The sequence below is a fragment of the Hyla sarda genome, unplaced genomic scaffold (genome assembly GCF_029499605.1).
Source record: "Hyla sarda isolate aHylSar1 unplaced genomic scaffold, aHylSar1.hap1 scaffold_216, whole genome shotgun sequence".
Taxonomy (NCBI): Eukaryota; Metazoa; Chordata; class Amphibia; order Anura; family Hylidae; genus Hyla; species Hyla sarda.
Genome location: NW_026608828.1, coordinates 12,501 through 35,543, shown reverse-complemented (window position 1 = coordinate 35,543; position 23,043 = coordinate 12,501). Strand labels below are relative to the sequence as shown.

The window sequence follows — 23,043 nt, the reverse complement described above, 5'->3', positions numbered from 1 at the left end:
AAACTATGTTGCCTAATGTGGGGAATCTGTGCTACCTAATGTGTGGAAACTATGCTACCTAATGTGGAGAAACAATGTTACCTAATGTGGGTAATCTGTGCTACCTAATGTGGGGAAACTATGCTACCTAATGTGGGGAAACTATGCTACCTAATGTGGGGAAACTATGTTACCTAATGTGGGGAATCTGTGCTACCTAATGTGATGAAACTATGCTACCTAATGTGGGGAAACTATGTTACCTAATGTGGGGAATCTGTGCTATTTAATGTGGGGAAACAATGCTACCTAATTTGGGGAAACTATGTTACCTAATGTGGGGAAACTATGCTACCTAATGTGGACAAACTATGCTACCTAATGTGGGGAAACTGCTACCTAATGTAGGGAATATATGCTACCTAATGTGGGGAAACTATGCTACTTAATGTGAGGAAACTATGCTACCTAATGTGGGGAATCTATGCTACCTAATGTTGGGAATCTATGCTACCTAATGTGGGGGGCTTGAATGAGCTGCGGCATATGGGAGGCCTTAATAAATAATTAGAAACTTATACAGGGGGGGGGTCCTCCCGAGCAAGTGACATATGGGGGTCCACCTGAGTAAGTGACACATGGAGGGGGGGGTCCTGAACAATTGATGTTTTTTTTGGGGGGGGCGGGGGGGGGGGGGTCAGGCACATTCTTTGCACAAGGGCCCTCTGCTGTCTGTGTCCGCCCCTGCCTCACACCCTCTGTGGCTCTGCCTCCCCACCTGTAAGAGGAGCTCCAGGATCCCCCTGTAACGGTGCCGGCATCTTTGTAAAAAGCAGCAGGTCAGTAGGAGGTCAGCCCGTCCTGAAGTCCCAGTGACTGTGGCCGGGCCTGGCAGCATGCATGATGTAATGTCAGTCTGTGCTGTGCCCTACGACCTGTCTGGCCTATACTATATAAAAAGTAGTATATGCAGTATGATGCAGCCGGAGGGCACAGCACAGACATTGGTATAGAGTGATATACTGCTAAGCTGTGTGAGGTACCTGCTATATATATAGCACCCAGGGCAGTGGGTACAGCTCAGTGTCCTCTGAACTGGCTAGCCCATACTACACAATGTGGGCATACTGGGAGTTATAATTTTGCCACAGCTGGAGGCACCCTGGTTAAGAATCAACGAGAGAGTGCCTAAAAACCTCCATCTCATTGTTTCTCAACCAGGGTGCCTCCAGCTGTTGCAAAACTACACCTCCCAGCATGCCTTTGGCAATGTAGACATGGTGGGAGTTGTAGTTTTGCCATAGCTAGAGCTGATTAAAGGATAAGTTTCATGCTCAAAAACATTTCCCCTATCCGAAGTTTTAGATTGCGGGAGGTCCAACCACTGGTGCCCCCTGCGATCACTTGTTTGGAGCCCCCATGCACTAGCACAAGTGCGCGGCTCTCCCATAGAACTATATGGAGGGGGCGTGGCGGCCTCCGCTTCGGGCGAAGATCGTGATGCGCTCCTGTGCTAGTGCACGGGGGCTCCAAACAGGAGATCGCAGGGGGCCCCAGCAGTCGGACCCCCCCTCGCGATCTAAAGCTTAAGGGGAAAGATTTTGAGCATGAGACTTTTCCTTTAAAAGACAATGAGATGTGCCTATTTACCTCCATCTTATTGTTTCTCAACCAGGGTGCCTCCAGCTGTTGCAAAACTATGTATCTATCTCATATGTATCTATCCATCTCTCTTATATCGATCTCTATCTCATATCTATCTCCTATCTATCTCCTATCTATCTATCTATCAATCATCTCCTATCTATCTATCTATCTCCTATCTATCTATCTATCTCCTATCTATCTATCTATCTATCATCTCATATCTATCTATCTATCTTATATCTATCTATCTATCTATCTCATATCTATCTCATATCCATCTATCTATCTCATATCTATCTATCTATCTCATATCTATCTCATATCTATCTATCTATCTATCTATCTATCTCATATCTATCTATCTATCTATCTCATATCTATCTATCTCATATCTATCTATCTCATATCTATCTATCTATCTATCTATCTCATATCTATCTATCTCCTATCTATCTATCTATCTATCTATCATCTCATATATATCTATCTATCTATCATCTCATATATATCTATCTATCTCCTATCTATCTCCTATCTATCTATCTATCTATCATCTCATATCTATCTATCTCATATCTATCTCAAATCTATCTATCTATCTATCTCATATCTATCTATCTCCTATCTATCTATCTATCTATCTCCTATCTATCTATCTATCTATCTATCATATCATATCTATCTATCTATCTATCTCATATCTATCTATATATCTATCTCATATCTATCTATCTCATATCTATCTATCTATCTCATATCTGTCTCATATCTATCTATCTCATATCTATCTATCTATCCATTATCTATCTCATATCTATCTATCTCATATCTATCTATCTATCTATCTATCTATCTCATATCTATCTACCTATCTATCTATCTATCTATCTATCTCATATCTATCTATCTATCTATCATCTCATATCTATCTATCTTTCTATCTATCTCCTATCTATCTATAATCTCCTATCTATCTCATATCTATCTATCTCATATCTATCTATCTATCTCATATCTATCTATCTCATATCTATCTATCTATCTCATATCTATCTATCTATCTCATATCGATCTCTCCATCTCATATCTATCTATCTCATTTCTATCTATCTATCTATCTCATATCTATGTATCTACCATCTCTCTCTCATATCTATCTATCTATCTGTCTATCATATCTCTCTCATATCTATCTCATATCTATCTATCTCATATCTTTTTATATTCTATCTATCTATATCTATCTATCTCTCTCTTATCTATCTATTTATCTATCTATCTATCTCATATCTATCTATCTCATATCTATCTCATATATATCTATATTCTATCTATATCTATCTATCTCATATCTATCTATTTATCTATCTATCTCATATCTATCTCATATCTATCTATCTATCTATCTATCTCATATCTATCTATCTCATATCTATCTATATCTATCTATCTATCTCATATCTATCTATTTATCTATCTCATATCTATCTATCTCATATCTATCTATCTATCTATCTATCTATCTATCTATCTATATCATATCAATCTCCTATCTATCTATCTATCTAGTCCAAATAAAAGCAGCACCTCCAGACAATACTTCAGACTTGTAGATGGTGCAAGCACTTAGGGGGAGATTTATTAAAACCTGTGCAGAGGAAAAATTGCCCAGTTGCCCATAGCAACCAATCAGATCGCTCCTTTCATTTTTCACCAACGTTTCGGTGATCTCTCATCATCACCATTTTCAAGACTTGAAAATGGCGATGAGAGATCACCGAAACATTGTCTACTGCATCATGGAAGAAAACACTGCTAGTTTGATTCACGGATATTGGTGTGCTGCATATATTTACTTTAGCTATCTATCTGTCTATCTATCTCTCTCATATCTATCTATCTCATATCTTTTTATATTCTATCTATCTATATCTATCTATCTCTCTCTTATCTATCTATTTATTTATCTATCTATCTATCTCATATCTATCTATCTCATATCTATCTCATATATATCTATATTCTATCTATATCTATCTATCTATCTATCTCATATCTATCTATTTATCTATCTATCTCATATCTATCTCATATCTATCTATCTATCTCATATCTATCTCATATCTATCTATATCTATCTATCTCATATCTATCTATTTATCTATCTATCTATCTCATATCTATCTATCTATATCATATCAATCTCCTATCTATCTATCTATCTATCTATCTAGTCCAAATAAAAGCAGCACCTCCAGACAATACTTCAGACTTGTAGATGGTGCAAGCACTTAGGGGGAGATTTATTAAAACCTGTGCAAAGGAAAAATTGCCCAGTTGCCCATAGCAACCAATCAGATCGCTCCTTTCATTTTTCACCAACGTTTCGGTGATCTCTCATCATCACCATTTTCAAGACTTGAAAATGGCGTTGAGAGATCACCGAAACATTGTCTACTGCATCATGGAAGAAAACACTGCTAGTTTGATTCACGGATATTGGTGTGCTGCATATATTTACTTTATCTATCTATCTGTCTATCTATCTCTTTCATATCTATCTGTCTATCTATCTATCTCATATCTCTCTCATATCTATCTCATATCTATCTGTCTATCTATCTATCTCATATCTATCTAGACAAAGAATAAGTCAGCCAGCACTTTAGTTGATACCAAACTATTATATGGACCTGGCCTACAGGTGCACGCTACTAGGCTAGATATACAGCAACAGAAGAATGCAGCAGCACACTGCCAGCACAAAGATATAGGTGCAACATGAATATGCAGTTAAAACATGAAGAGCTATACAGCTATGGTGTAATAGATGCAAATGTGAAACTATGAAATAGTGAGGCACTTAGCTCGCAAATTTGTCTCCGCCGGCGGTCAAATAGCTTGGACCGTCCCACCGCGATAAGGTGGCCTCCTTGGGATGGACCCTACACTGTGAATATGCCTCTGTGTGAACAGTTCAGTAAGCATGGCAGGGTCTGGAACATCCAAGACACCTTATATACACACTTGATAGAGGTGGGTGGGGTGCCAAGGAGGCCACCTTATCGCGGTGTGACGGTCCAAGCTATTTGACCGCCGGCGGAGACAAATTTGCGAGATAAGTGCCTCACTATTTCATAGTTTCACATTTGCATCTATTACACCATAGCTGTATAGCTCTTCATGTTTTAACTGCATATTCATGTTGCACCTTTATCTTTGTGCTGGCAGTGTGCTGCTGCATTCTTCTGTTGCTGTATATCTAGCCTAGTAGCATGCACCTGTAGGCCAGGTCCATATAATAGTTTGGTATCAACTAAAGTGCTGGCTGACTTATTCTTTGTCTGTATTGCACATACGGGGGAGTGGCTACCTCCATGTTGGCCTTGCACCCCACCCACCTCTATCAGGTGTGTATATAAGGTGTCTTGGATGTTCCAGACCCTGCCATGCTTACTGAACTGTTCATACAGAGGCATATTCACAGTGTAGGGTCCGTCCCAAGGAGGCCACCTTATCGCGGTGGGACGGTCCAAGCTATTTGACCGCCGGCGGAGACAAATTTGCGAGCTAAGTATCTCACTATTTCATAGTTTCACATTTGCATCTATTACACCATAGCTGTATAGCTCTTCATGTTTTAACTGCATATTCATGTTGCAACTATATCTTTGTGCTGGCAGTGTGCTGCTACATTCTTCTGTTGCTGTATATCTATCTATCTATCTCATATCTATCTGTCTATCTATCTCATATCTATCTGTCTATCTAGAAAAATAAAGCCAGTGCAGTACTCCATAAAGTGAAAAACGGGGTGATTTATTCCATCAAAAAAACGTTACCTAATGGGGGCATTACCTACCTGATGAAACTACCTACTGGGGGCATTACCTATCTGGGTGCACTACCTACTGGGGGCATTACCTTCTACATGCTTACTGGGGGCAATAAATACGACCTACCTGGAGGCATCAACTACTACCTACTGGGGATATTACCTACCTGGAGGCATCACCTACTAGGTACATTATCGATCTGCTTGGGTATCCTATCTTATAGGGGTATTCCCTACCTACCCACTGTGGGCTTTACCTGTGTGATGGGGAAACAATGTAAAGGGACCTGTCTACCCCCTTGAGTGACCAACTGCCTAAAGGAGGGGGGGCTACCTACTCTTCCCCCCAACCCACTTTTCTACCCACTATACTGAGCGCTATAAGCGCTGGAAAAGTGCAGAGTCTTAAATGTTTGTTTGGCAGGTTCTGTGGAGTTGTGGCTGGAAGAAATAGTCATGACGGTCTGGGCCGGATGGATAAGAAAAGGAAATTGACTGACACCGATCAGAGAAGACGTCACCTGATGTAACTTTATGTAATCTCTTATATGGTCTGTAGAGCCTGTGTAGAGCTGAGGCACTAACTTCTGTGTAAAGTGGTTTATTCAGTATTTGTATGGTAATATTATCCTGTTACTATGTGGAGGTAATGTGTAGTCATAGTGTGGTACAATTATTTGAACCTTGTATAGAGCTGTTGTTGGTTATACTGGTCTGTGGTCTATGGTCTATTTATCAACTGCTGGTTTGGTGTATGTTGAGTAACTTATACAAAGTAAGAGATTATTATTATTATTATTATTATTGTCTTCTATTCTTTAAAGTAAACATTTTTGGATTATTCTTAGTTCTGACCCAGTTGCATGGAATAATGGTCTACTGTAGTGTTTTCCAACCAGGGTGCCTCCAGCTGTTGCAAAACTACATTTTCCAGCATGCCCAAGCAGCCAAAAGCTGTCTGGACATGCTGAGACTTGTAGTTTTGCAACTGCTGGAGGCACCCTGGTTGGGAAAAGCTGGTCTACAATAAAGCTATTGAAGTGCAAAGTTCATATTCGTATTTATGTATGTGTTTTAAAATGAATGCTTTCCCCTTTTATGAACAAGTATATAATTACGATATGCCATGAGCTTGAAAAATTACGCAATATGGGGCTGGTATGCAACTTTTTCCAGGGCTGGTTTTTATCCCCAGTCCGGCCCTGCCCGTGGCTGTTGGTTTTATACCGTTTGGGGACAGCCAAGGAGGCGTCAGCAGACAACACAGGTAAGTGTGTGCTTGTGTGTGTGTGTGTGTGTGTTTCCTATGCAGATCCTAAACCCAGTATCAAATGCAAGTAGGAGGAGTAAGAAGGGTTCCTGCCAAAGCCAGGTTATGGATTGCATTTAAAAATGGTCCATCAGAGTGAAATGGACTCCCATCTTCCTGCTTAGCAATAATGATATGGGTTTAGGGTCTGCTGTGTGTACTGGTGGGTGACTGCCACCCAGCCAGAGTGTGTATGGGAGGCTGCCAGCCAGCCTCCCTTCCTACAAGTAGTGATGGTGCATGTGAAGGGGACAGCGTTGGTTCCTCCCCTTTCACAGTTATCACTTCTCATTCTTCCTTTTGGCTGGTATCAAATGTGGTGTTTGTTTATATCAGTTTAATATCTGATATGTCCCCTATCTGGTAGCATATATTAAGTGCACCACCAGGGTTCAGTGTTGGAAAGAAAGATTACCTGTTTATCTGCTGCAGCTGCTTGCTGGCTAGTCCAGTGGGCCCCTACTGCAGGCAAAAGACAATAGGTGGTGCCGCTTGTGTCTGGCCCCTGTTGGAGCGACCAGGCACAGGACTGCTGCTGCTGAATGTCCTCTTTAATTGAATAAGCTCAGCAACCAGCACACCTGTGCAGGTTGGACATGACATGATAGGTAGCTGTCTTTCAGGTAGTGGGTGCTGAATCTTGTTAATTGACATGGGGGTGTCATTGCTGTTGATTGACCATGCATTGGTACTGTGGTATTGGAATAATAAAAACAAATGTTGCCAGCCAACCATCCATTGCAATAATGGATAGGACATCAGCTATGAGGCATTTGTTTGTACAAACTGCTGCTCACAACTAATGTTGTAATATAGTGTCTCCATCTGCTGGTGGTATTGAATAAGCAATAGTGCAATGATAGGGTCTGAAAAAGAAGAAAAATAAGAAGCAGCAGCATAGGAAAAAAGGAGGAAAACATGGAGAGAAGAAAAAAAGAAGGTTAAAAAAAAAGGTGAAAACATGTTTAAAAAAGTATTTCCATCTCTCTTTCTCTCTATATATGTATATATATATATATATATATATATATATATATATATATATACATAAAGAGAGAGTGAAAGAGATAGATAGATATAGATAGATATAGATAGATATAGATAGATATAGATAGATATAGATAGATATACATACATACATACATACATACATACATACATATGTGTGTATTGTTGGAGTTGCAAACATGGGTGCACTTGACAAACTCAGTGCGGCTATTCCCCATTGAAAGATTGTTGCATCCAGGACCCTTAGCACTGTGATATGCTACTCAATACCACTGGCATGGCCAGGTGTAAACAACATCTGACCTTTGTTGTGTATGTAACCATGGAGATTGTGATGTCACCTAGGCCCACCAAAGAACAGCCTTGTCAGAAGCAGCACTGCCATGATCAGAAGCAGCAGCACCATAAGTTTTCAAATAAGCTGGATTTAACCAAGACAAGTGAGTCCAATAGGATGCAGGTATGTCCTCTATCCTTACAGCTTCCCGTGGCTGTTGGTTTTATACCGTTTGGGGACAGCCAAGGAGGCGTCAGCAGACAACACAGGTAAGTGTGTGCTTGTGTGTGTGTGTGTGTGTGTGTGTGTGTTTCCTATGCAGATCCTAAACCCAGTATCAAATGCAAGTAGGAGGAGTAAGAAGGGTTCCTGCCAAAGCCAGGTTATGGATTGCATTTAAAAATGGTCCATCAGAGTGAAATGGACTCCCATCTTCCTGCTTAGCAATAATGATATGGGTTTAGGGCCTGCTGTGTGTACTGGTGGGTGACTGCCACCCAGCCAGAGTGTGTATGGGAGGCTGCCAGCCAGCCTACCTTCCTACAAGTAGTGATGGTGCATGTGAAGGGGACAGCGTTGGTTCCTCCCCTTTCACAGTTATCACTTCTCATTCTTCCTTTTGGCTGGTATCAAATGTGGTGTCTGTTTATATCAGTTTAATATCTGATATGTCCCCTATCTGGTAGCATATATTAAATGCACCACCAGGGTTCAGTGTTGGAAAGAAAGATTACCTGTTTATTTGCTGCAGCTGCTTGCTGGCTAGTCCAGTGGGCCCCTACTGCAGGCAAAAGACAATAGGTGGTGCCGCTTGTGTCTGGCCCCTGTTGGAGCGACCAGGCACAGGACTGCTGCTGCTGAATGTCCTCTTTAATTGAATAAGCTCAGCAACCAGCACACCTGTGCAGGTTGGACATGACATGATAGGTAGCTGTCTTTCAGGTAGTGGGTGCTGAATCTTGTTAATTGACATGGGGGTGTCATTGCTGTTGATTGACCATGCATTGGTACTGTGGTATTGGAATAATTAAAACAAATGTTGCCAGCCAGCCATCCATTGCAATAATGGATAGGACATCAGCTATGAGGCATTTGTTTGTACAAACTGCTGCTCACGACTAATGTTGTAATATAGTGTCTCCATCTGCTGGTGGTATTGAATAAGCAATAGTGCAATGATAGGGTCTGAAAAAGGAGTAAAATAAGAAGCAGCAGCATAGGAAAAAAGGAGGAAAGAAGGAAAACATGGAGAGAAGAAAAAAACAAGGTAAAAAAAAGGTGAAAACATGTTTAAAAAAGTATTTCCATCTCTCTCTCTCTCTATATATATGTATATATATATATATATATATATATATATATATATATATATTTAAAAGAAAAAAAAATTATATATATATATATATATATATATACATATAGAGAGAGAGAAAGAGATAGATAGATAGATAGATAGATACACATACATACATACATACATACATACAACATACATACATACATATGTGTGTATTGTTGGAGTTGCAAACATGGGTGCACTTGACAAACTCAGTGCGGCTATTCCCCATTGAAAGATTGTTGCATCCAGGACCCTTAGCACTGTGATATGCTACTCAATACCACTGGCATGGCCAGGTGTAAACAACATCTGACCTTTGTTGTGTATGTAACCATGGAGATTGTGATGTCACCTAGGCCCACCAAAGAACAGCCTTGTCAGAAGCAGCACTGCCATGAGCAGAAGCAGCAGATCCATAGGTTTTCAAATAAGCTGGATTTAACCAAGACAAGTGAGTCCAATAGGATGCAGGTATGTCCTCTATCCTTACAGCTTCCCGTGGCTGTTGGTTTTATACCGTTTGGGGACAGCCAAGGAGGCGTCAGCAGGCAACACAGGTAAGTGTGTGCTTGTGTGTGTGTGTGTGTGTGTGTTTCCTATGCAGATCCTAAACCCAGTATCAAATGCAAGTAGGAGGAGTAAGAAGGGTTCCTGCCAAAGCCAGGTTATGGATTGCATTTAAAAATGGTCCATCAGAGTGAAATGGACTCCCATCTTCCTGCTTAGCAATAATGGTATGGGTTTAGGGCCTGCTGTGTGTACTGGTGGGTGACTGCCACCCAGCCAGAGTGTGTATGGGAGGCTGCCAGCCAGCCTACCTTCCTACAAGTAGTGATGGTGCATGTGAAGGGGACAGCGTTGGTTCCTCCCCTTTCACAGTTATCACTTCTCATTCTTCCTTTTGGCTGGTATCAAATGTGGTGTCTGTTTATATCAGTTTACTATCTGATATGTCCCCTATCTGGTAGCATATATTAAGTGCACCACCAGGGTTCAGTGTTGGAAAGAAAGATTACCTGTTTATTTACTGCTGCAGCTGCTTGCTGGCTAGTCCAGTGGGCCCCTACTGCAGGCAAAAGACAATAGGTGGTGCCGCTTGTGTCTGGCCCCTGTTGGAGCGACCAGGCACAGGACTGCTGCTGCTGAATGTCCTCTTTAATTGAATAAGCTCAGCAACCAGCACACCTGTGCAGGTTGGACATGACATGATAGGTAGCTGTCTTTCAGGTAGTGGGTGCTGAATCTTGTTAATTGACATGGGGGTGTCATTGCTGTTGATTGACCATGCATTGGTACTGTGGTATTGGAATAATTAAAACAAATGTTGCCAGCCAATCATCCATTGCAATAATGGATAGGACATCAGCTATGAGGCATTTGTTTGTACAAACTGCTGCTCACAACTAATGTTGTAATATAGTGTCTCCATCTGCTGGTGGTATTGAATAAGCAATAGTGCAATGATAGGGTCTGAAAAAGAAGAAAAATAAGAAGCAGCAGCATAGGAAAAAAGGAGGAAAGGAGGAAAGAAGGAAAACATGGAGAGAAGAAAAAAAGAAGGTTAAAAAAAAAGGTGAAAACATGTTTAAAAAAGTATTTCCATCTCTCTCTATAAATATATATATATATATATATATATATATATATATATATATACATATAGAAAGAGAGAAAGAGATAGATAGATAGATACATAGATACATAGATAGATAGATAGATAGATAGATAGATAGATAGATAGATACATACATACATACATACATACATACATACATACATACATACATACATATGTGTGTATTGTTGGAGTTGCAAACATGGGTGCACTTGACAAACTCAGTGCGGCAATTCCCCATTGAAAGATTGTTGCATCCAGGACCCTTAGCACTGTGATATGCTACTCAATACCACTGGCATGGCCAGGTGTAAACAACATCTGACCTTTGTTGTGTATGTAACCATGGAGATTGTGATGTCACCTAGGCCCACCAAAGAACAGCCTTGTCAGAAGCAGCACTGCCATGAGCAGAAGCAGCAGATCCATAGGTTTTCAAATAAGCTGGATTTAACCAAGACAAGTGAGTCCAATAGGATGCAGGTATGTCCTCTATCCTTACAGCTTCCCGTGGCTGTTGGTTTTATACCGTTTGGGGACAGCCAAGGAGGCGTCAGCAGGCAACACAGGTAAGTGTGTGCTTGTGTGTGTGTGTGTGTGTGTGTTTCCTATGCAGATCCTAAACCCAGTATCAAATGCAAGTAGGAGGAGTAAGAAGGGTTCCTGCCAAAGCCAGGTTATGGATTGCATTTAAAAATGGTCCAACAGAGTGAAATGGACTCCCATCTTCCTGCTTAGCAATAATGATATGGGTTTAGGGCCTGCTGTGTGTACTGGTGGGTGACTGCCACCCAGCCAGAGTGTGTATGGGAGGCTGCCAGCCAGCCTACCTTCCTACAAGTAGTGATGGTGCATGTGAAGGGGACAGCGTTGGTTCCTCCCCTTTCACAGTTATCACTTCTCATTCTTCCTTTTGGCTGGTATCAAATGTGGTGTCTGTTTATATCAGTTTAATATCTGATATGTCCCCTATCTGGTAGCATATATTAAATGCACCACCAGGGTTCAGTGTTGGAAAGAAAGATTACCTGTTTATTTGCTGCAGCTGCTTGCTGGCTAGTCCAGTGGGCCCCTACTGCAGGCAAAAGACAATAGGTGGTGCCGCTTGTGTCTGGCCCCTGTTGGAGCGACCAGGCACAGGACTGCTGCTGCTGAATGTCCTCTTTAATTGAATAAGCTCAGCAACCAGCACACCTGTGCAGGTTGGACATGACATGATAGGTAGCTGTCTTTCAGGTAGTGGGTGCTGAATCTTGTTAATTGACATGGGGGTGTCATTGCTGTTGATTGACCATGCATTGGTACTGTGGTATTGGAATAATTAAAACAAATGTTGCCAGCCAGCCATCCATTGCAATAATGGATAGGACATCAGCTATGAGGCATTTGTTTGTACAAACTGCTGCTCACGACTAATGTTGTAATATAGTGTCTCCATCTGCTGGTGGTATTGAATAAGCAATAGTGCAATGATAGGGTCTGAAAAAGGAGTAAAATAAGAAGCAGCAGCATAGGAAAAAAGGAGGAAAGAAGGAAAACATGGAGAGAAGAAAAAAAGAAGGTAAAAAAAAGGTGAAAACATGTTTAAAAAAGTATTTCCATCTCTCTCTCTCTCTATATATGTATATATATATATATTTATATATATATATATTTAAAAGAAAAAAAAAATATATATATATATATATATATATATATACATATAGAGAGAGAGAAAGAGATAGATAGATAGATAGATAGATACACATACATACATACATACATACATACAACATACATACATACATATGTGTGTATTGTTGGAGTTGCAAACATGGGTGCACTTGACAAACTCAGTGCGGCTATTCCCCATTGAAAGATTGTTGCATCCAGGACCCTTAGCACTGTGATATGCTACTCAATACCACTGGCATGGCCAGGTGTAAACAACATCTGACCTTTGTTGTGTATGTAACCATGGAGATTGTGATGTCACCTAGGCCCACCAAAGAACAGCCTTGTCAGAAGCAGCACTGCCATGATCAGAAGCAGCAGCACCATAAGTTTTCAAATAAGCTGGATTTAACCAAGACAAGTGAGTCCAATAGGATGCAGGTATGTCCTCTATCCTTACAGCTTCCCGTGGCTGTTGGTTTTATACCGTTTGGGGACAGCCAAGGAGGCGTCAGCAGGCAACACAGGTAAGTGTGTGCTTGTGTGTGTGTGTGTGTGTGTGTGTGTGTGTGTGTGTTTCCTATGCAGATCCTAAACCCAGTATCAAATGCAAGTAGGAGGAGTAAGAAGGGTTCCTGCCAAAGCCAGGTTATGGATTGCATTTAAAAATGGTCCATCAGAGTGAAATGGACTCCCATCTTCCTGCTTAGCAATAATGATATGGGTTTAGGGCCTGCTGTGTGTACTGGTGGGTGACTGCCACCCAGCCAGAGTGTGTATGGGAGGCTGCCAGCCAGCCTACCTTCCTACAAGTAGTGATGGTGCATGTGAAGGGGACAGCGTTGGTTCCTCCCCTTTCACAGTTATCACTTCTCATTCTTCCTTTTGGCTGGTATCAAATGTGGTGTCTGTTTATATCAGTTTAATATCTGATATGTCCCCTATCTGGTAGCATATATTAAATGCACCACCAGGGTTCAGTGTTGGAAAGAAAGATTACCTGTTTATTTGCTGCAGCTGCTTGCTGGCTAGTCCAGTGGGCCCCTACTGCAGGCAAAAGACAATAGGTGGTGCCGCTTGTGTCTGGCCCCTGTTGGAGCGACCAGGCACAGGACTGCTGCTGCTGAATGTCCTCTTTAATTGAATAAGCTCAGCAACCAGCACACCTGTGCAGGTTGGACATGACATGATAGGTAGCTGTCTTTCAGGTAGTGGGTGCTGAATCTTGTTAATTGACATGGGGGTGTCATTGCTGTTGATTGACCATGCATTGGTACTGTGGTATTGGAATAATTAAAACAAATGTTGCCAGCCAGCCATCCATTGCAATAATGGATAGGACATCAGCTATGAGGCATTTGTTTGTACAAACTGCTGCTCACGACTAATGTTGTAATATAGTGTCTCCATCTGCTGGTGGTATTGAATAAGCAATAGTGCAATGATAGGGTCTGAAAAAGGAGTAAAATAAGAAGCAGCAGCATAGGAAAAAAGGAGGAAAGAAGGAAAACATGGAGAGAAGAAAAAAACAAGGTAAAAAAAAGGTGAAAACATGTTTAAAAAAGTATTTCCATCTCTCTCTCTCTCTATATATGTATATATATATATATATATATATATATATATATATATATATATATTTAAAAGAAAAAAAAATTATATATATATATATATATATATATATATATACATATAGAGAGAGAGAAAGAGATAGATAGATAGATAGATAGATACACATACATACATACATACATACATACAACATACATACATACATATGTGTGTATTGTTGGAGTTGCAAACATGGGTGCACTTGACAAACTCAGTGCGGCTATTCCCCATTGAAAGATTGTTGCATCCAGGACCCTTAGCACTGTGATATGCTACTCAATACCACTGGCATGGCCAGGTGTAAACAACATCTGACCTTTGTTGTGTATGTAACCATGGAGATTGTGATGTCACCTAGGCCCACCAAAGAACAGCCTTGTCAGAAGCAGCACTGCCATGATCAGAAGCAGCAGCACCATAAGTTTTCAAATAAGCTGGATTTAACCAAGACAAGTGAGTCCAATAGGATGCAGGTATGTCCTCTATCCTTACAGCTTCCCGTGGCTGTTGGTTTTATACCGTTTGGGGACAGCCAAGGAGGCGTCAGCAGGCAACACAGGTAAGTGTGTGCTTGTGTGTGTGTGTGTTTCCTATGCAGATCCTAAACCCAGTATCAAATGCAAGTAGGAGGAGTAAGAAGGGTTCCTGCCAAAGCCAGGTTATGGATTGCATTTAAAAATGGTCCATCAGAGTGAAATGGACTCCCATCTTCCTGCTTAGCAATAATGATATGGGTTTAGGGCCTGCTGTGTGTACTGGTGGGTGACTGCCACCCAGCCAGAGTGTGTATGGGAGGCTGCCAGCCAGCCTACCTTCCTACAAGTAGTGATGGTGCATGTGAAGGGGACAGCGTTGGTTCCTCCCCTTTCACAGTTATCACTTCTCATTCTTCCTTTTGGCTGGTATCAAATGTGGTGTCTGTTTATATCAGTTTACTATCTGATATGTCCCCTATCTGGTAGCATATATTAAGTGCACCACCAGGGTTCAGTGTTGGAAAGAAAGATTACCTGTTTATTTACTGCTGCAGCTGCTTGCTGGCTAGTCCAGTGGGCCCCTACTGCAGGCAAAAGACAATAGGTGGTGCCGCTTGTGTCTGGCCCCTGTTGGAGCGACCAGGCACAGGACTGCTGCTGCTGAATGTCCTCTTTAATTGAATAAGCTCAGCAACCAGCACACCTGTGCAGGTTGGACATGACATGATAGGTAGCTGTCTTTCAGGTAGTGGGTGCTGAATCTTGTTAATTGACATGGGGGTGTCATTGCTGTTGATTGACCATGCATTGGTACTGTGGTATTGGAATAATTAAAACAAATGTTGCCAGCCAACCATCCATTGCAATAATGGATAGGACATCAGCTATGAGGCATTTGTTTGTACAAACTGCTGCTCACAACTAATGTTGTAATATAGTGTCTCCATCTGCTGGTGGTATTGAATAAGCAATAGTGCAATGATAGGGTCTGAAAAAAAAGAAAAATAAGAAGCAGCAGCATAGGAAAAAAGGAGGAAAGAAGGAAAACATGGAGAGAAGAAAAAAAGGTTAAAAAAAAAGGTGAAAACATGTTTAAAAAAGTATTTCCATCTCTCTCTCTCTCTCTATAAATATATATATATATATATATATATATATATATATATATATATATACATATAGAAAGAGAGAAAGATATAGATAGATAGATAGATAGATACATAGATACATACATACATACATACATACATACATACATACATATGTGTGTATTGTTGGAGTTGCAAACATGGGTGCACTTGACAAACTCAGTGCGGCTATTCCCCATTGAAAGATTGTTGCATCCAGGACCCTTAGCACTGTGATATGCTACTCAATACCACTGGCATGGCCAGGTGTAAACAACATCTGACCTTTGTTGTGTATGTAACCATGGAGATTGTGATGTCACCTAGGCCCACCAAAGAACAGCCTTGTCAGAAGCAGCACTGCCATGAGCAGAAGCAGCAGATCCATAGGTTTTCAAATAAGCTGGATTTAACCAAGACAAGTGAGTCCAATAGGATGCAGGTATGTCCTCTATCCTTACAGCTTCCCGTGGCTGTTGGTTTTATACCGTTTGGGGACAGCCAAGGAGGCGTCAGCAGGCAACACAGGTAAGTGTGTGCTTGTGTGTGTGTGTGTGTGTGTGTGTGTGTTTCCTATGCAGATCCTAAACCCAGTATCAAATGCAAGTAGGAGGAGTAAGAAGGGTTCCTGCCAAAGCCAGGTTATGGATTGCATTTAAAAATGGTCCATCAGAGTGAAATGGACTCCCATCTTCCTGCTTAGCAATAATGATATGGGTTTAGGGCCTGCTGTGTGTACTGGTGGGTGACTGCCACCCAGCCAGAGTGTGTATGGGAGGCTGCCAGCCAGCCTACCTTCCTACAAGTAGTGATGGTGCATGTGAAGGGGACAGCGTTGGTTCCTCCCCTTTCACAGTTATCACTTCTCATTCTTCCTTTTGGCTGGTATCAAATGTGGTGTCTGTTTATATCAGTTTACTATCTGATATGTCCCCTATCTGGTAGCATATATTAAATGCACCACCAGGGTTCAGTGTTGGAAAGAAAGATTACCTGTTTATTTACTGCTGCAGCTGCTTGCTGGCTAGTCCAGTGGGCCCCTACTGCAGGCAAAAGACAATAGGTGGTGCCGCTTGTGTCTGGCCCCTGTTGGAGCGACCAGGCACAGGACTGCTGCTGCTGAATGTCCTCTTTAATTGAATAAGCTCAGCAACCAGCACACCTGTGCAGGTTGGACATGACATGATAGGTAGCTGTCTTTCAGGTAGTGGGTGCTGAATCTTGTTAATTGACATGGGGGTGTCATTGCTGTTGATTGACCATGCATTGGTACTGTGGTATTGGAATAATTAAAACAAATGTTGCCAGCCAATCATCCATTGCAATAATGGATAGGACATCAGCTATGAGGCATTTGTTTGTACAAACTGCTGCTCACAACTAATGTTGTAATATAGTGTCTCCATCTGCTGGTGGTATTGAATAAGCAATAGTGCAATGATAGGGTCTGAAAAAGAAGAAAAATAAGAAGCAGCAGCATAGGAAAAAAGGAGGAAAGAAGGAAAATATGGAGAGAAGAAAAAAAGAAGGTTAAAAAAAAAGGTGAAAACATGTTTAAAAAAGTATTTCCATCTCTCTCTCTCTCTCTATAAATATATATATATATATATATATATATATACATATAGAAAGAGAGAAAGAGATAGATAGATAGATAGATACATAGATACATACATACATACATACATACATACATATGTGTGTATTGTTGGAGTTGCAAACATGGGTGCACTTGACAAACTCAGTGCGGCTATTCCCCATTGAAAGATTGTTGCATCCAGGACCCTTAGCACTGTGATATGCTACTCAATACCACTGGCATGGCCAGGTGTAAACAACATCTGACCTTTGTTGTGTATGTAACCATGGAGATTGTGATGTCACCTAGGCCCACCAAAGAACAGCCTTGTCAGAAGCAGCACTGCCATGAGCAGAAGCAGCAGATCCATAGGTTTTCAAATAAGCTGGATTTAACCAAGACAAGTGAGTCCAATAGGATGCAGGTATGTCCTCTATCCTTACAGCTTCCCGTGGCTGTTGGTTTTATACCGTTTGGGGACAGCCAAGGAGGCGTCAGCAGGCAACACAGGTAAGTGTGTGCTTGTGTGTGTGTGTGTGTGTGTGTGTTTCCTATGCAGATCCTAAACCCAGTATCAAATGCAAGTAGGAGGAGTAAGAAGGGTTCCTGCCAAAGCCAGGTTATGGATTGCATTTAAAAATGGTCCATCAGAGTGAAATGGACTCCCATCTTCCTGCTTAGCAATAATGATATGGGTTTAGGGTCTGCTGTGTGTACTGGTGGGTGACTGCCACCCAGCCAGAGTGTGTATGGGAGGCTGCCAGCCAGCCTCCCTTCCTACAAGTAGTGATGGTGCATGTGAAGGGGACAGCGTTGGTTCCTCCCCTTTCACAGTTATCACTTCTCATTCTTCCTTTTGGCTGGTATCAAATGTGGTGTCTGTTTATATCAGTTTAATATCTGATATGTCCCCTATCTGGTAGCATATATTAAATGCACCACCAGGGTTCAGTGTTGTAAAGAAAGATTACCTGTTTATTTGCTGCAGCTGCTTGCTGACTAGTCCAGTGGGCCCCTACTGCAGGCAAAAGACAATAGGTGGTGCCGCTTGTGTCTGGCCCCTGTTGGAGCGACCAGGCACAGGACTGCTGCTGCTGAATGTCCTCTTTAATTGAATAAGCTCAGCAACCAGCACACCTGTGCAGGTTGGACATGACATGATAGGTAGCTGTCTTTCAGGTAGTGGGTGCTGAATCTTGTTAATTGACATGGGGGTGTCATTGCTGTTGATTGACCATGCATTGGTACTGTGGTATTGGAATAATAAAAACAAATGTTGCCAGCCAACCATCCATTGCAATAATGGATAGGACATCAGCTATGAGGCATTTGTTTGTACAAACTGCTGCTCACAACTAATGTTGTAATATAGTGTCTCCATCTGCTGGTGGTATTGAATAAGCAATAGTGCAATGATAGGGTCTGAAAAAGAAGAAAAATAAGAAGCAGCAGCATAGGAAAAAAGGAGGAAAACATGGAGAGAAGAAAAAAAGAAGGTTAAAAAAAAAGGTGAAAACATGTTTAAAAAAGTATTTCCATCTCTCTTTCTCTCTATATATGTATGTATATATATATATATATATATATATATATATATATATATATATAAAAGAAAAAAAAATTATATATATATATATATATATATATATACATAAAGAGAGAGTGAAAGAGATAGATAGATATAGATAGATACACATAGATACACATACATAGATACACATACATACATACATACATACATACATACATACATACATACATATGTGTGTATTGTTGGAGTTGCAAACATGGGTGCACTTGACAAACTCAGTGCGGCTATTCCCCATTGAAAGATTGTTGCATCCAGGACCCTTAGCACTGTGATATGCTACTCAATACCACTGGCATGGCCAGGTGTAAACAACATCTGACCTTTGTTGTGTATGTAACCATGGAGATTGTGATGTCACCTAGGCCCACCAAAGAACAGCCTTGTCAGAAGCAGCACTGCCATGATCAGAAGCAGCAGCACCATAAGTTTTCAAATAAGCTGGATTTAACCAAGACAAGTGAGTCCAATAGGATGCAGGTATGTCCTCTATCCTTACAGCTTCCCGTGGCTGTTGGTTTTATACCGTTTGGGGACAGCCAAGGAGGCGTCAGCAGGCAACACAGGTAAGTGTGTGCTTGTGTGTGTGTGTGTGTGTGTGTTTCCTATGCAGATCCTAAACCCAGTATCAAATGCAAGTAGGAGGAGTAAGAAGGGTTCCTGCCAAAGCCAGGTTATGGATTGCATTTAAAAATGGTCCATCAGAGTGAAATGGACTCCCATCTTCCTGCTTAGCAATAATGATATGGGTTTAGGGCATGCTGTGTGTACTGGTGGGTGACTGCCACCCAGCCAGAGTGTGTATGGGAGGCTGCCAGCCAGCCTACCTTCCTACAAGTAGTGATGGTGCATGTGAAGGGGACAGCGTTGGTTCCTCCCCTTTCACAGTTATCACTTCTCATTCTTCCTTTTGGCTGGTATCAAATGTGGTGTCTGTTTATATCAGTTTAATATCTGATATGTCCCCTATCTGGTAGCATATATTAAATGCACCACCAGGGTTCAGTGTTGGAAAGAAAGATTACCTGTTTATTTGCTGCAGCTGCTTGCTGGCTAGTCCAGTGGGCCCCTACTGCAGGCAAAAGACAATAGGTGGTGCCGCTTGTGTCTGGCCCCTGTTGGAGCGACCAGGCACAGGACTGCTGCTGCTGAATGTCCTCTTTAATTGAATAAGCTCAGCAACCAGCACACCTGTGCAGGTTGGACATGACATGATAGGTAGCTGTCTTTCAGGTAGTGGGTGCTGAATCTTGTTAATTGACATGGGGGTGTCATTGCTGTTGATTGACCATGCATTGGTACTGTGGTATTGGAATAATTAAAACAAATGTTGCCAGCCAGCCATCCATTGCAATAATGGATAGGACATCAGCTATGAGGCATTTGTTTGTACAAACTGCTGCTCACGACTAATGTTGTAATATAGTGTCTCCATCTGCTGGTGGTATTGAATAAGCAATAGTGCAATGATAGGGTCTGAAAAAGGAGTAAAATAAGAAGCAGCTGCATAGGAAAAAAGGAGGAAAGAAGGAAAACATGGAGAGAAGAAAAAAAGAAGGTAAAAAAAAGGTGAAAACATGTTTAAAAAAGTATTTCCATCTCTCTCTCTCTCTCTATATGTATATATATATATATATATATATATATATTTAAAAGAAAAAAAAATTATATATATATATATATATATATATATATATATATATACATACATATAGAGAGAGAGAAAGAGATAGATAGATAGATAGATAGATACACATACATACATACATACATACATACATACAACATACATACATACATACATATGTGTGTATTGTTGGAGTTGCAAACATGGGTGCACTTGACAAACTCAGTGCGGCTATTCCCCATTGAAAGATTGTTGCATCCAGGACCCTTAGCACTGTGATATGCTACTCAATACCACTGGCATGGCCAGGTGTAAACAACATCTGACCTTTGTTGTGTATGTAACCATGGAGATTGTGATGTCACCTAGGCCCACCAAAGAACAGCCTTGTCAGAAGCAGCACTGCCATGATCAGAAGCAGCAGCACCATAAGTTTTCAAATAAGCTGGATTTAACCAAGACAAGTGAGTCCAATAGGATGCAGGTATGTCCTCTATCCTTACAGCTTCCCGTGGCTGTTGGTTTTATACCGTTTGGGGACAGCCAAGGAGGCGTCAGCAGGCAACACAGGTAAGTGTGTGCTTGTGTGTGTGTGTGTGTGTGTGTGTGTGTGTTTCCTATGCAGATCCTAAACCCAGTATCAAATGCAAGTAGGAGGAGTAAGAAGGGTTCCTGCCAAAGCCAGGTTATGGATTGCATTTAAAAATGGTCCATCAGAGTGAAATGGACTCCCATCTTCCTGCTTAGCAATAATGATATGGGTTTAGGGCCTGCTGTGTGTACTGGTGGGTGACTGCCACCCAGCCAGAGTGTGTATGGGAGGCTGCCAGCCAGCCTACCTTCCTACAAGTAGTGATGGTGCATGTGAAGGGGACAGCGTTGGTTCCTCCCCTTTCACAGTTATCACTTCTCATTCTTCCTTTTGGCTGGTATCAAATGTGGTGTCTGTTTATATCAGTTTACTATCTGATATGTCCCCTATCTGGTAGCATATATTAAGTGCACCACCAGGGTTCAGTGTTGGAAAGAAAGATTACCTGTTTATTTACTGCTGCAGCTGCTTGCTGGCTAGTCCAGTGGGCCCCTACTGCAGGCAAAAGACAATAGGTGGTGCCGCTTGTGTCTGGCCCCTGTTGGAGCGACCAGGCACAGGACTGCTGCTGCTGAATGTCCTCTTTAATTGAATAAGCTCAGCAACCAGCACACCTGTGCAGGTTGGACATGACATGATAGGTAGCTGTCTTTCAGGTAGTGGGTGCTGAATCTTGTTAATTGACATGGGGGTGTCATTGCTGTTGATTGACCATGCATTGGTACTGTGGTATTGGAATAATTAAAACAAATGTTGCCAGCCAACCATCCATTGCAATAATGGATAGGACATCAGCTATGAGGCATTTGTTTGTACAAACTGCTGCTCACAACTAATGTTGTAATATAGTGTCTCCATCTGCTGGTGGTATTGAATAAGCAATAGTGCAATGATAGGGTCTGAAAAAGAAGAAAAATAAGAAGCAGCAGCATAGGAAAAAAGGAGGAAAACATGGAGAGAAGAAAAAAAGAAGGTTAAAAAAAAAGGTGAAAACATGTTTAAAAAAGTATTTCCATCTCTCTTTCTCTCTATATATGTATGTATATATATATATATATATATATATATATATAAAAGAAAAAAAAATTATATATATATATATATATATATATATATATATATATATACATAAAGAGAGAGTGAAAGAGATAGATAGATATAGATAGATACACATACATACATACATACATACATACATACATACATACATACATATGTGTGTATTGTTGGAGTTGCAAACATGGGTGCACTTGACAAACTCAGTGCGGCTATTCCCCATTGAAAGATTGTTGCATCCAGGACCCTTAGCACTGTGATATGCTACTCAATACCATTGGCATGGCCAGATGTAAACAACATCTGACCTTTGTTGTGTATGTAACCATGGAGATTGTGATGTCACCTAGGCCCACCAAAGAACAGCCTTGTCAGAAGCAGCACTGCCATGAGCAGAAGCAGCAGATCCATAGGTTTTCAAATAAGCTGGATTTAACCAAGACAAGTGAGTCCAATAGGATGCAGGTATGTCCTCTATCCTTACAGCTTCCCGTGGCTGTTGGTTTTATACCGTTTGGGGACAGCCAAGGAGGCGTCAGCAGGCAACACAGGTAAGTGTGTGCTTGTGTGTGTGTGTGTGTTTCCTATGCAGATCCTAAACCCAGTATCAAATGCAAGTAGGAGGAGTAAGAAGGGTTCCTGCCAAAGCCAGGTTATGGATTGCATTTAAAAATGGTCCATCAGAGTGAAATGGACTCCCATCTTCCTGCTTAGCAATAATGATA

General features: G+C 41.2%; 5 pseudogenes; all 5 read left to right on the top strand.

Moving 5' to 3' along the window:
- The first annotated feature begins 8,659 nt into the window (after nt 1–8,659).
- LOC130319709 (U2 spliceosomal RNA) lies at nt 8,660–8,762 on the top strand (annotated as a pseudogene).
- A 3,145-nt stretch (nt 8,763–11,907) lies between these two features.
- LOC130319708 (U2 spliceosomal RNA) lies at nt 11,908–12,010 on the top strand (annotated as a pseudogene).
- Nucleotides 12,011–13,532: 1,522 nt separating this feature from the next.
- On the top strand, nt 13,533–13,635 carry LOC130319715 (U2 spliceosomal RNA; annotated as a pseudogene).
- Nucleotides 13,636–18,296: 4,661 nt separating this feature from the next.
- LOC130319712 (U2 spliceosomal RNA) lies at nt 18,297–18,399 on the top strand (annotated as a pseudogene).
- A 1,539-nt stretch (nt 18,400–19,938) lies between these two features.
- Nucleotides 19,939–20,041, top strand: LOC130319714 (U2 spliceosomal RNA; annotated as a pseudogene).
- Nucleotides 20,042–23,043: the final 3,002 nt, after the last annotated feature.